Source organism: Callithrix jacchus, chromosome 10, assembly GCF_049354715.1.
Source record: "Callithrix jacchus isolate 240 chromosome 10, calJac240_pri, whole genome shotgun sequence".
In the NCBI taxonomy this organism is placed as follows: domain Eukaryota; kingdom Metazoa; phylum Chordata; class Mammalia; order Primates; family Cebidae; genus Callithrix; species Callithrix jacchus.
Window position 1 is genome coordinate 106,015,792 of NC_133511.1, and position 12,335 is coordinate 106,028,126.

Below are 12,335 nucleotides of genomic sequence, written 5' to 3' on the forward strand. Positions count from 1 at the left end.
TATTAAACTGTGTGTATACATAATTGAAATATATAGTAATAAAATGTATTAGTTCATTTTCATACTACTATGAAGAAATACCTGAGAGTGGATAATTTATATATATAAAAAAAGAGGTTTAATGGACTCATAGTTCTACATGGCTGGGGAGGCCTCACAATCATGGTGGAAGGCAAAGGAGGAGCAAAGGCATGTTTTACATGGTTGCAGACAAGAGAGCATGTGCAGGGGAACTGCCCTTTATAAAACCATTGGATCTCATGGGACATATTCACTATCACAAGAACTGCATGGGAAAATCCTGCCCTCATGATTCAATTACCTCTCATTGGGTCCCTCCCATGATGCACGGGGATTACAGGATCTGCAATTCAAGATGAGATTTTGGTGGGGACAGAGCCAAACCAAACCATAAACTACAAACATTTAGATTTTAAATTATAAAAAATATATATTTAAAAAACAGTTATGGTTAGAGTTATGTATTTAAAAATACCATGTTAAGCAATTATATCACTGTGTGATTGCTACTGAGTGTACTTAAACAAACTTAGGTGGCATAGCCTAGTACACACCTGGGCTATATGGTCTAACCTACTGTTCCTAGGCTACAAACTTGAACAGCATGTTACTGTACTGCATACTGTACACAATTATCACAATGGTAAGTACTGTGCATCTAAACATATCTACACATAAAAAGATATAGTAAAAACACCCTATTATAATCTTATAGGACCACCATTATATATGCAGTCCATTGCTGGCTGAAATGTCATTATTTGGGGCATGCCTGTATAAAAACTATAATAGGTTAATCATCTAGAATTGTTATAGAAAAATTACTTTGATATTACAATTAAATCTAAAAACATATTTTAATATGTCAAACTCTGATCTAGGCATTGGTGATATAGCAATTCCTGTGAAAAATAAAAATTATATAGAAACATTATACTTTATTAATAAATCTCAAACTGGAATCTCAAAATGCTAGATGGAATCAGAAGGCACTTGAGGACACCTACTTCACTCTCAGCTAATGATGAAGGCCACTGCCACAAATGGCAAGCTAATAAGAGCCAGGGAGGGAATCTAGTACTTCTGTCTCCCTATCAACTTTTTCTGGCAAAACACATTAAAAAATATCTTTATGATTGGATACACTTACTGTTTTAAAAATATCCACAGAACTTTACAAAAATTTTGGAACTATAAGAAAACTTAAATTTGACATAAATGTAACTAACAAAGAATCTAGAATGAGGTAGTACATTGGGAAGTCAAACAATTTGGCACATTTAAAAAGTAATAACGCCTATGCCTATTAATATAAAGTCATCTGTGTTCATTTGTAGTAAGCATTTATCAAGTGTGTTTGGTTGTGGGGAAAAACATGCAGCTCAACACAAGTGTGTGAAGTTACACAAGATCATGGCATATGTTTGTATTCTTGTGAAATGCTAACATACAGCATTAACCTTTAAAATTTTATTGGCCTTTTTACCTCAGTTAAAACTGTTCAAAACTCAATTTGTGGGGTGTGGTTATATTATTAGGTGATAGTCACAAAGACATAGTGGATTCTGACTTGCTACTCATTTAATATTCCCATGTGAGAAAATCTTCCCAAACTCTGACTCAGAATTTTTCTCTGACTTAGCTTAGCATTTCAGATAAAATTTCTGCTGGGCATTATTAGCAGAATTGAAATTACTTATATAGATAAGGAAAAAGAATAAATTTAAAACCAGTGCTGTCCAATAATAACACTGTGTGAGACATTGATATAATTGAAATTTCTTCTAGTTGTCACGTTTAGTAAAAAAAAAAAAAAAAAAAAAAAAAACAGGTAAAATTAATTTAAAGAATATATTTGATTTCAATAAATATATCAAATATATTATCATTTTGACTTGAAAACTAATATAACAAGTATCAATGAGATATTTTACTTTTTTATATATAACTTTGATCTCTGGAGTTCATTAGATCCTTATAACATATCTCAAATTGTACAGCCCCATTTCATTGCGCCCAAAGACCACATATGACTACTCATTTCCATATTTATCAGCAAAGTTATAAACTGTATATCTCTTTCAGTTCTTGAAAATGTAAGAATTATCAAATGATTATTTTTCTATCAAAGAATAGGAGATTTTTAATTATTATTCTTAAATCACAAGATTTCCAATTATGGCATATAAAATGACATAAAATGAAAATGCATATATATGACATTTTTAGAAATAATTCTTGAAATGTAGATAAGTGTTATGCATAAATGTGTGTGTGACTAATATTAATTTAAAAAACTGAGAACTGGCATGTGCTGTCCTACTGATACACAGAATTAATATGCAAATCATTGTATTTCTGTCAGTAAATCCTTGATCTTTTTCATCTTTCACATAAAAGACTTGATCTAGGTAAACCGTAAAATCACTTTTTTTTTTTGATACAGAGCCTTGCTCTTGTTGCCCAGGCTGGAGTGCCATGCCACGATCTCACTCACTGTAACCTCTGCCTCCCAGGTTGGAGTAATTCTCCTGCCTCAACCTCTCAGTAGCTGGGGTTACAGACTCCCACCACCATGTGTGGGTAATTTTTGTATTTTTAGTAGAGATGGAGTTTCATTATGTTTGCCAGGCTGGTCTCACACTCCTGACTTCCTGATCTGCCTGCCTTGGCCTCCCAAAGTGCTGGGATTACAGGTGTGAGCCACCGCACCTGGCCTCTACAATCAGTTTCTACCTTTTACTTCTTTGTAAAAAGTCTGTTTGTTAAATGTGTACACACCAAACCTGTGTGTTTATGTCTGAGCATGCACATTATATTTAATAAGCAGGACACAACTGCAGTGTTTTGCCATCTAGTAATTTGTGAATTTAAAAAAATAATCTCACAGAATTATAACTATCTAAAGCTAAGGAATTATTTGCTGAAAATGAATCAAAAAAGCAACAGATTTTATATCCTCTAGAGATCCAACATATATTACTTCTAGTAGTGGGGAAAGAAGAAAGGGGAATTGTAACTGGCACACTAGAAATTAGGAACATTGTAAGATTCATTCATGGGCATCCATGGGAAAATGTCTCATGTGAATATCTTTCATCCCATACACCACGGATTCAAAGGAAAAAAGTCAATAATTCCATAAAAACATTTTTGTTACTGAGATGGCTTAATAATGGACACAGGCTAAACACAATAGGAAGCTATTATTTTTATCCTGTCCTACACATCCCCTAAAAATTTGGCCTTCAACGTGTCTAAACCCACATCTTAGGTATGTGAATTTTTTATTACGACTGAGGAAAAGGCTTAGAAAAACACACAAAAAGAAAACACACACACACATACACACAGAGAGAGAGAGAGGGAGAGGGAGAGGGAGGGAGGGAGGGGGAGAGAGAGAGAGAGAGAGAGAGAGAGAGAGAGAGAGAGAGAGAGCGCTGAGCAATGCAGCCTAGGATTCTGGATTTGAAGTTGTATGTATCCTTTCTAACTCTATTCTCGATACATTCATCAATTGATTGCAACACAGTGTGTCCCAAACAAGAGGACTATAGTTTTTAGTACGAACATTCATATATAGCTTAAACAAAACTTAAACATAAAATCCATCTAACTCAACCACTATCCTGATATTCCTTTCTCTCATATAAAAGTTCTTCTTGTGAGAGATGATCTAAGATGGCTGAATAGGAACAGCTCTGGATTGCAGTGCCCAGTGAAAATGCAGAGGCTGCTGCAGGTGATCCCCAGGCAAACAGGGTCAGGAGTGAACCTCCACAGTCCTACATCTAAGGGGCCTGACTGTAAGAAGGAAAACTAAGAAACAGAAAGAAATAACTTCATCATCAAGAAAAAGGTCGTCCACTCAGAGACGCCATCTGAAAATCACCAACTACAAAGACCAGAGGTAGATAAATCCATGAAGATGGGAAAATACCAGTACAAAAAGGATGAAGACACCCAAAATCAGAATGCCTGTACTCCTCCAATGGATCAAACTCCTCACCAGCACAGGAACAAGGCTGGATGGAGAATGAGTCTAACAAATTGACAGAAACAGGCTTCAGAAGGTGAGTAATAACAACTTCTCTGAGCTAAAAGAACATGTTCTAACACAATGCAAAGAAACTAAGAACCTTGGAAGAAGGTTTGATAAAATGCTAATGAGAATAAACAGCTTAGAGAGGAATATAAATGAATTGATAGAGCTGAAAAACAGAATACAAGAACTTCACCAAGTATACACAAGTTTCAATAGCTGAATTGACAAAGCAGAAGAAAGAATATCAGAGATTAAAAATCAACTCAATGAAATAAAATGAGGAGGCAAGATTAGAGAAAAAGAGTGAAAAGAAATGAACAATGACTCCAAGAAATATGGGATTATGTGAAAAGACCTATTGTATGTTTCATAGGTGTACCTGAGTGTGATGGAGAGAATGAATCCAAGCTGGAAAACACTCTTCAGGATATTATCTATGAGAACTTCCCCAACCTAGCAATGGAGGCCAATATTCAGGTCCAGGAAATACAGAGACCACCACAAAGATATTCCTCAAGAAGAGCAACCCCAAGGCTCATAGTCATCAGATTCACCAGGGTTGAAATGAAGAAAAAAATGCTAAGGGAAGCCAGAGAGAAAGGTTGGGTTACCCACAAAGGGAAGCCCATCAGACTCACAATGGATCTCTCAGCAGAAATCCTACAAGCCAGAAGAGAGTGGGGGCCAATATTCAACATACTTAAAGAAAAGAATTTTAATAGAATTTCAAATCTAGCCAAACTAAGCTTCATAAGTGAAGGAGAAATAAAATCCTTTACAAATAAGCAATTGCTCAGAAATTTCATCACCACCAGGCCTGCTTTATGAGAGCTCCTGAAAGAAGCACTAAACATAGAAAAGAACAATCAGGCTGGGCACAGTGGATCATGCCTGTAATATCAGCACTTTGGGAGGCCGAGGCACATGGATCATGAGATCAGGAGATCAAGATCATCCTGGACAACATGGTGAAACCCCAGCTCTACTAAAAACATAAAAATTTAACTGGGTGTGGTGCACGCCTGTAATCCCAGCTACTAGGGAGCCTGAGGCAGGAGAATTGCTTGATCATGGGAGGTAGAGATTGCAGTGAGCCGAGACTGCACCACTGCACTCCAGCCTGGTGACACAGCGAGACTCTGTCTCAAAAAAAAAAAAAAAAAAAAGAAAAAAGAAAGAAAGGAACAACCAGTACCAGCCATTCCAAAAATGTACAAAATGGTAAAGAGCATGGATAAAATGAAGAAACTGCATCAACTAATGGGCAAAATGACCAGCTAGCATCAAAATGGCAGTATCAAATTCAAACATAACAATATTAAACTTAAATGTAAATGGGCTAAATACCCCCATCAAAAGACACAGACTGGCAAATTGGATAAAAAGTCAAAACCCATTGGTGTGCTGTATCTGGGAAGCCCATCTCACATGCAAGGATACATATAGGCTCAAAACAAAGGGATGGAGGAAGATTTACCAAAACAAAGGGATGGAGGAAGATTTACCAAGCAAATGGAGAGCAAAAAAAAGCAGGAGTTGCAATCCGAGTCTCTGATAAAATAGACTTTAAACAAAGAAAGTTCAAAGAGACAAAGAAGGGCATTACATAATGGTAAAAGGATCAATGCAACAGGAAGAGCTAATGATCCTAAATATATACACACCCAATACAGGAGCACCTAGATACCTAAAGCAAGTTCTTAACGACCTACAAAGAGACGTAGGCTCCCACACAATAATAGTGAGAGACTTTAACACTCCACTGTCACTATTAGACAGATTGATGAGACACAGAATTAACAAAGATATTCAGGACTTGAACTCAGACCTGGACCAAGCAAACCTAATAGACATTTACAGAACTCTCCACCCCAAATCCACAGAATCTACATTCTTCTCAGCACCACATCGCACTTAATGTAAAATTGACTACATAATTGGAAGTAAATCACTCCTCAGCAAATGCAAAAGAATGGAAATAATAACAAACAGTCTCTCAGACCATAGTGCAATCAAATTAGAACTCAGAATTAAGAAATGAACTCAGAACTGCATGACTTCATGAAAACTCAACAACTGGCTCTTGAATGCTGACTTGATAAATAATGAAATGAAGATGGAAATAAAGATGTTCTTTGAAAGCAACAAGAACAAATACGCAATGTACCAGAATCTCTGGGGCACATTTAAAGCAGTGTCTAGAGAAAAATGTATAGCAATCAATGCCCACGTGAGAAGCAATGAAAGATCTAAACTCCACACCATATCATCAAAATTGAAAGAGCTAAAGGAGCAAGATCAGAAATGCCCCAAAGCAAGCAGAAGACAAGAAATAACATAGATAAGAGCAGAATTGAAGGAGATAGAGACACAAAAAAGCCTTCAAAAAAATCAATAAATACAGGAGCTGGTTTTTTGTAAAGATCAACAAAATAGACCACTAACCAGATTAATAAAAAAGAAAACAGAGAAGAATCACATACATGCAATAAAAAATGATAAAGGGGATATTACCACTGATTCCACAGAAATACAAACCACCATCAGAGATTACTACAAACAACTCTATGCACGCAAACCAGTAAACCTGGAAGAAATCGATAAATTCCTGGACAATTGCATCCTGCCAAGCCTAAACCAAGAAGAAGTTGAAACCTCGAATAGACCAATAACAAGGGCTGAAGTTGAGGCAGCAATTAATAGTCTACCAACCAAAAAAAGCCCAGGCCCAGATGGGTTCACAGATTAATTCTACCAGACATACAAAGAGGAGCTGGTACCACTCTTTCTGAAAATATCCCAAACACTCCAAAAACAGGAAATCCTTCCCAAATCATTGTATGAGATCAACATCATCCTGATACCAAAACGTGGAAGAGGCTCAACAAGAAAAGAAAACTTCAGGCCAATATCCATGATGAACATAGATGCAAAAATCATCAACAAAATACTGTCAAACCAATTGCAACAGCATTATCAAAAAGTTTATCCATCATGATCTAGAAGGCTTCATCCTGGGGATACAAGACTGGTTCAACATATGCAAATCTATAAATGCAATCTACCACATAAACAGAACCAAAGACAAAAACCACACAGTATGTCAATAGATTCAGAGAAGACCTTCAACAAAATTCAACAGCCCTTATGATAAAAGCTCTCAATAAACTAGGTATTGACAGAACAGATCTCAAAATAATAAAAGCAATTTATGACAAACCCACAGCCAATATCATACTGAATGGGCAAAAACTGAAAGCATTCCCTTTGAAATCTGGAGCACTAGACAAAGATGCCCTCTCGTACTACTCCTATTCAATATAGTATTGGAAGTTCTAGGCAGAGCAATCAGGAAAGAAAAAGAAATAAAGGGTATTCAATTAGGAAAGGAAGAAGCCAAATTGTCTCTATTTGCAGATGACATGATTGTATATTTAGAAGACCCCATTGTCTCAGATCAAAATCTCCTAAAACTGATAAGCAACTTAATCAAAGTCTCAGGATACAATATCAATGTGTAAAAATCACAAGCGTTCCTATATACCAATAACAGACTTAAAGAAAGCCACATCAAGATCAAACTGTCATTCACAATTGCTACAAAGAGGATAAAACACCTAGGAATACACCTAACAAAGGAGGTAAAGGACCTCTTCAAGAAGAACTACAAACCACTGCTCAAGGAAATAAGAGAGGACACAAACAGATGGAAAAACATTCCATGCTTATGGTTAGGAAGAATTAATATTGTGTAAATGGCCATACTGCCCAAAGTAATTTATAGATTCAACATGATCCCCTTCAAGCTACATATGACCCTCTTCACAGAACTGGAAAAAAAACACCTTAAACTTCATATGGAACCAAAAGAGAGTCCTCATAGCCAAGTCACTTTTAAGCAAAGAGAACAAAGCTTCAAAGAGGCATCATGCTGACTGACATCAAACTGCCCTACAAGGCTACAGTAATCAAAACAGCATGGTACAGGTACCAAAATAGAGATATAGACCAATGGAACAGAACAGAGGCCTCAGAGGCATCACCACACAGGTACAACCATCTGATCTTTGACAAACCTCACAAAAACAAGTAATGGGGAAAGGATTCCCTGTTTAATAAATGGTGTTGGAAAAACTGGCTAGCCATCTGCAGAAAACAGAAACTGGATCCCTTCCTCACACCTTACACTAAAATTAACTCCACATAGATTAAAGACTTAAACATAAGGCCTAACACCATAAAAACCCTAGAAGAAAATCTAGGCAAAACCATTCAGGACATAATAGGCAAGAACTTCATGACCAAAACACCAAAAGCATTGGCAAAAAAGCCAAAGTAGATAATTGGAATCTAATTAAACTCCAGAGCTTCTGAACAGCAAAAGAAAGAATCATTAGAAGGAACCAGCAACCAAAAGAATGGGAAAAAAATGTTTGCAATCTACCCATCTGACAAAGGACTTATATCCAGAATCTACAAAGAACTAAAACAGATTTACAAGAAAAAAACAAACAAACCCATTCTAAAGTGGGTAAAGGAAATGAACAGACACTTTTCAAAAGAAGACATATATTAAGCCAACAAACATATGAAAAAATGCTCATCATCATTGGTCATTACAGAAATGCAAATCAAAACTACATCGTGATACCATCTCATGCCAGTTAGAATGGTGATCATTAAAAAATCTGGAGACAACAGATGCTGGAGAGGATGTGGAGAAATAGCAACACTTTTACACTGTTGGTGGGAGTGTAAATTAGCTCAACCATTGTGGAAGACAGTGTGGCAATTCCTCAAGGACCTAGAAATAGAAATGACATTTGACCCAGCAATCCCATTACTGGGTATATATCTAAAGGTTTATAAATTGTTCTATTATAAAGACACATGCACAGGTATATTCATTGCAGCAATGTTTACAATAGCAAAGACTTGGAACCAACCCACGTGCCTATTGATGATAGCCTGGAAAGGGAAAATGTGGCACATATGCACTATGGAACACTATGCAGCCATAAAAAACAATGAGTTCATGTCTTTTGCAGGGACATGGATGAACCTGGAAACCATCATTCTCAGCAAACTGACAGAAGAACAGAATAGCAAATACTGCATGTTCTCACTCATAGGTGGGTGTTGAACAATGAGAATACATAGACATAGGGAGGGGAGCATCACACACTGGGGTCTGTTGGGGGGGACTAGGGGAGGCACAGTGCGGGGTAAGGAGTTGGGGAGGGATAACATAGGGAGAAATGCCAGATATAGGTGATTTGGATGGAGGCAGCAAACCACAGTGTCTTGTATGTACCTATGCAACAAATCTGCACATTCTTCACATGTACTCCAGAACCTAAAGTGCAATTATATACACATACATATACATATACATATACATATACATATACATATACATATACATATACATATACATATACATATACACATATACATATACATATACATACATATATATATATATATATACATATATATAGTTTTTTTTTTTTTTGAGATGGAGTTTCACTTGTTACCCAGGCTGGAGTAAAATGGCGTGACTTGGCTCACTGCAACCTCCACCTCCTGGGTTCAGGCAATTCTCCTGCCTCAGCCTCCTGAGTAGCTGGGATTACAGGCATGCGCTACCATGCCCAGCTAAGTTTTTTGTATTTTAGTAGAGACGGGGTTTTACCATGTTGACCAGGATGGTCTCAATCTCTTGACCTCGTGATCCACCCGCCTGGGTCTTCCAAAGTGCTGGGATTACAGGCGTGAGCCACCACGCCCGACCCGCAATTATATAATTAAAAAAAAATAGTGCTTAATCCAACAAGGCCAATTTATTTTCACTATTTTCATAGATGGACACTTCTGTAAAACATAAAAAAAGAGTTACTGAAAGAATAATACAAAAAACAAAGACATACAAAATCTAGGAATATGTTTTATTATTAGACTCAAAAAATATAAAATTGGGCCGGGCGCGGTGGCTCAAGCCTGTAATTCCAGCACTTTGGGAGGCTGAGGCCAGTGGATCATGAGGTCAAGAGATTGAGATCATCCTGGTCAACATGGTGAAACCCCGTCTCTACTAAAAATACAAAAAATTAGCTGGGCGTGGTGGCGCGTGCCTGTAATCCCAGCTACTCGGGAGGCTGAGGCAGGAGAATTGCCTGAACCCAGGAGGCGGAGGTTGCAGTGAGCCGAGATCGTGCCATTGCACTCCAGCCTGGGTAACGAGCGAAACTCCGTCTCAAAAAAAACAAAAATGTATATATATATATATATATATATACACACATACAATTACTCTGTAAAATTGCTGTAAAACTTTTAAATGTCTGCTCTCACTTCTGTATGGACACATTTAGAGACCCATGCTAAGTTCACAGCCTGGCATTGGTCTGTGGTCCACACTCCTTTGATTAAGACATCTCTAGACTATCTCTCTCTGAATGTTTACATTTTTTATTTGTTTTACTTTTTAATGTCATACATGAACCTTACACAGACAGGTTATGTACTAATGACCACAAAAATCTGATCTTATACATCTACTTGTTAGAAAAGAAGCCTAATATTCAGCATATTATTGACATACTTTATCATTGACAGGGAAATCCCAGACAATGCAAAATAAGTCATGAGACATAAAGTTCTAGATATCACAAAAAAAGACATAAGCACATTGGTATTTGAAGAGTATATGTTTGTATATTTAGAAAATACCAAATAATTTACTAACATTTCATAATTAAGAGAAATATTAATATGTTTACCAGATTAAATCATAAAAATATGAATAGCACTTTTTTCTATCAGCAAGAAGCAGTAAAAATACAATGTCAATTAAATTTGCTGGTATGTGTTTTCATTACATTTTATCTTGTGAATTTTGGTTTGATGCTCTCTTTGGTGAAGATATATTTGGATTTTAAATATTGGTAAGCATGTCACAATTTAATCTCAGTCACTGTATGTTTGAAAAGATAAATGGAATAATCTAAGATGGAAACATTATTTCATTATCGCCAAAATAGCACACTTAAAAATCCAGAGTTATATGACCAGTTTGTTAATGACTATACAGAGTTCTGTCTCCAGAGCCATCTATTTGCACCCCCAACCTGACCAATCACTCATTACAGGAAGGTGTAAGAATCTATGCCATCATGGCTTCACTATTGAAAAAAGGATTCCATCTCATTCCCCATGAAGAGCAAAATTTTGTATGTGAGAGCTGATCATACAATCATGGATTATATTTGCCCTAAAGCCTCACTTATTCTGTTGTTGCAAGCGAGGTGCTCTTAAATATTAAGTATATCATATGCTCTGATATGATTTTATATGCCAATAATAAAAATACATATAGAAAGAAAGTTATAGAATTGATCTTATGCACTTTGGGGGGGCATCAAAGATGACTGAAAATTACTCTTTTACGTTCTCCTTTGTAGGTCACTTTCTCCTAGTAAGATCGAAATCCATTTCAGATTTCTAAAAAACCTTACTTTTTAACTCTCAAGCAGAAAAGTCCTGTGTCTCATAGGTTGTTTTTTTTTTTTTTAATTGCTCTTGTAGTTGTTGTTTTTTAAGCATTGGCTTTCGATTTAGGCCAAAATTTGACTCTCAATGTCAATGTTTAGTTTGCTACATGTCCTGTAGCAAGTTGTTTAATCTCTCTGAGCTTTACCTCCCCTTGATCTAAAAAGTCACCTATCTCGTAGGGTGATTGTATTAGTGAGATAAAGTATAGAACGGTCCCAGAACACCAAAATAAGTGGTTATTATTATTACCTCATCCACCTTATCATCGTTATTATAATGTCATGTCCATATCTATAGTTCCATCCGGTTTCTCAACATTATAGGACAATTGGGGCTTTATGTTATAGCATCTCACTAGTGGCATGGTCTATAATAAATCTCTTGTTTTTGTCAACTTCCATTCCCTAAACTCTTAAACAAAGTTAAAATAAGTTTGTTTGTATTTGGACATTTTACTATAAAAAGGAGATCCTCTGTTTTACTGTTATTGTACATTCAGTAGTACTTATCTGATGTGATTCATCTATGTACTTATGAATTAAAGGTCCTGTATTTTGATGCTTGCTCACCTGTCTAGGCAGATGTGACCCGAAGTTTGATAACTTCTGTACTAGTTAATTTCAAAGACTCATTTCAGGTTTCAAATCTTAATGCTATAGTTATTCAAAATCAATCCCTGCTATATTAAATCAATAAAAATAAACTTTATGATGTA

General features: G+C 36.2%; 1 protein-coding gene across 43 annotated transcripts in view; it reads right to left on the reverse strand.

Moving 5' to 3' along the window:
• The window catches only part of LRRC4C (leucine rich repeat containing 4C), a 1,379,884-nt gene that overhangs the window by 742,516 nt on the left and 625,033 nt on the right, over nt 1-12,335 (reverse strand). For 3 of the 43 annotated variants that reach the window (XR_013523384.1, XM_078340866.1, XM_078340862.1), the window contains one exon: nt 323-364. The exons of the other annotated variants lie outside the window; for them this stretch is intronic. The gene's annotated coding sequence lies outside the window, so the exon portion shown is untranslated. The remainder of the gene's footprint in view (nt 1-322; nt 365-12,335) is intronic. 43 annotated transcript variants of the gene reach the window in all.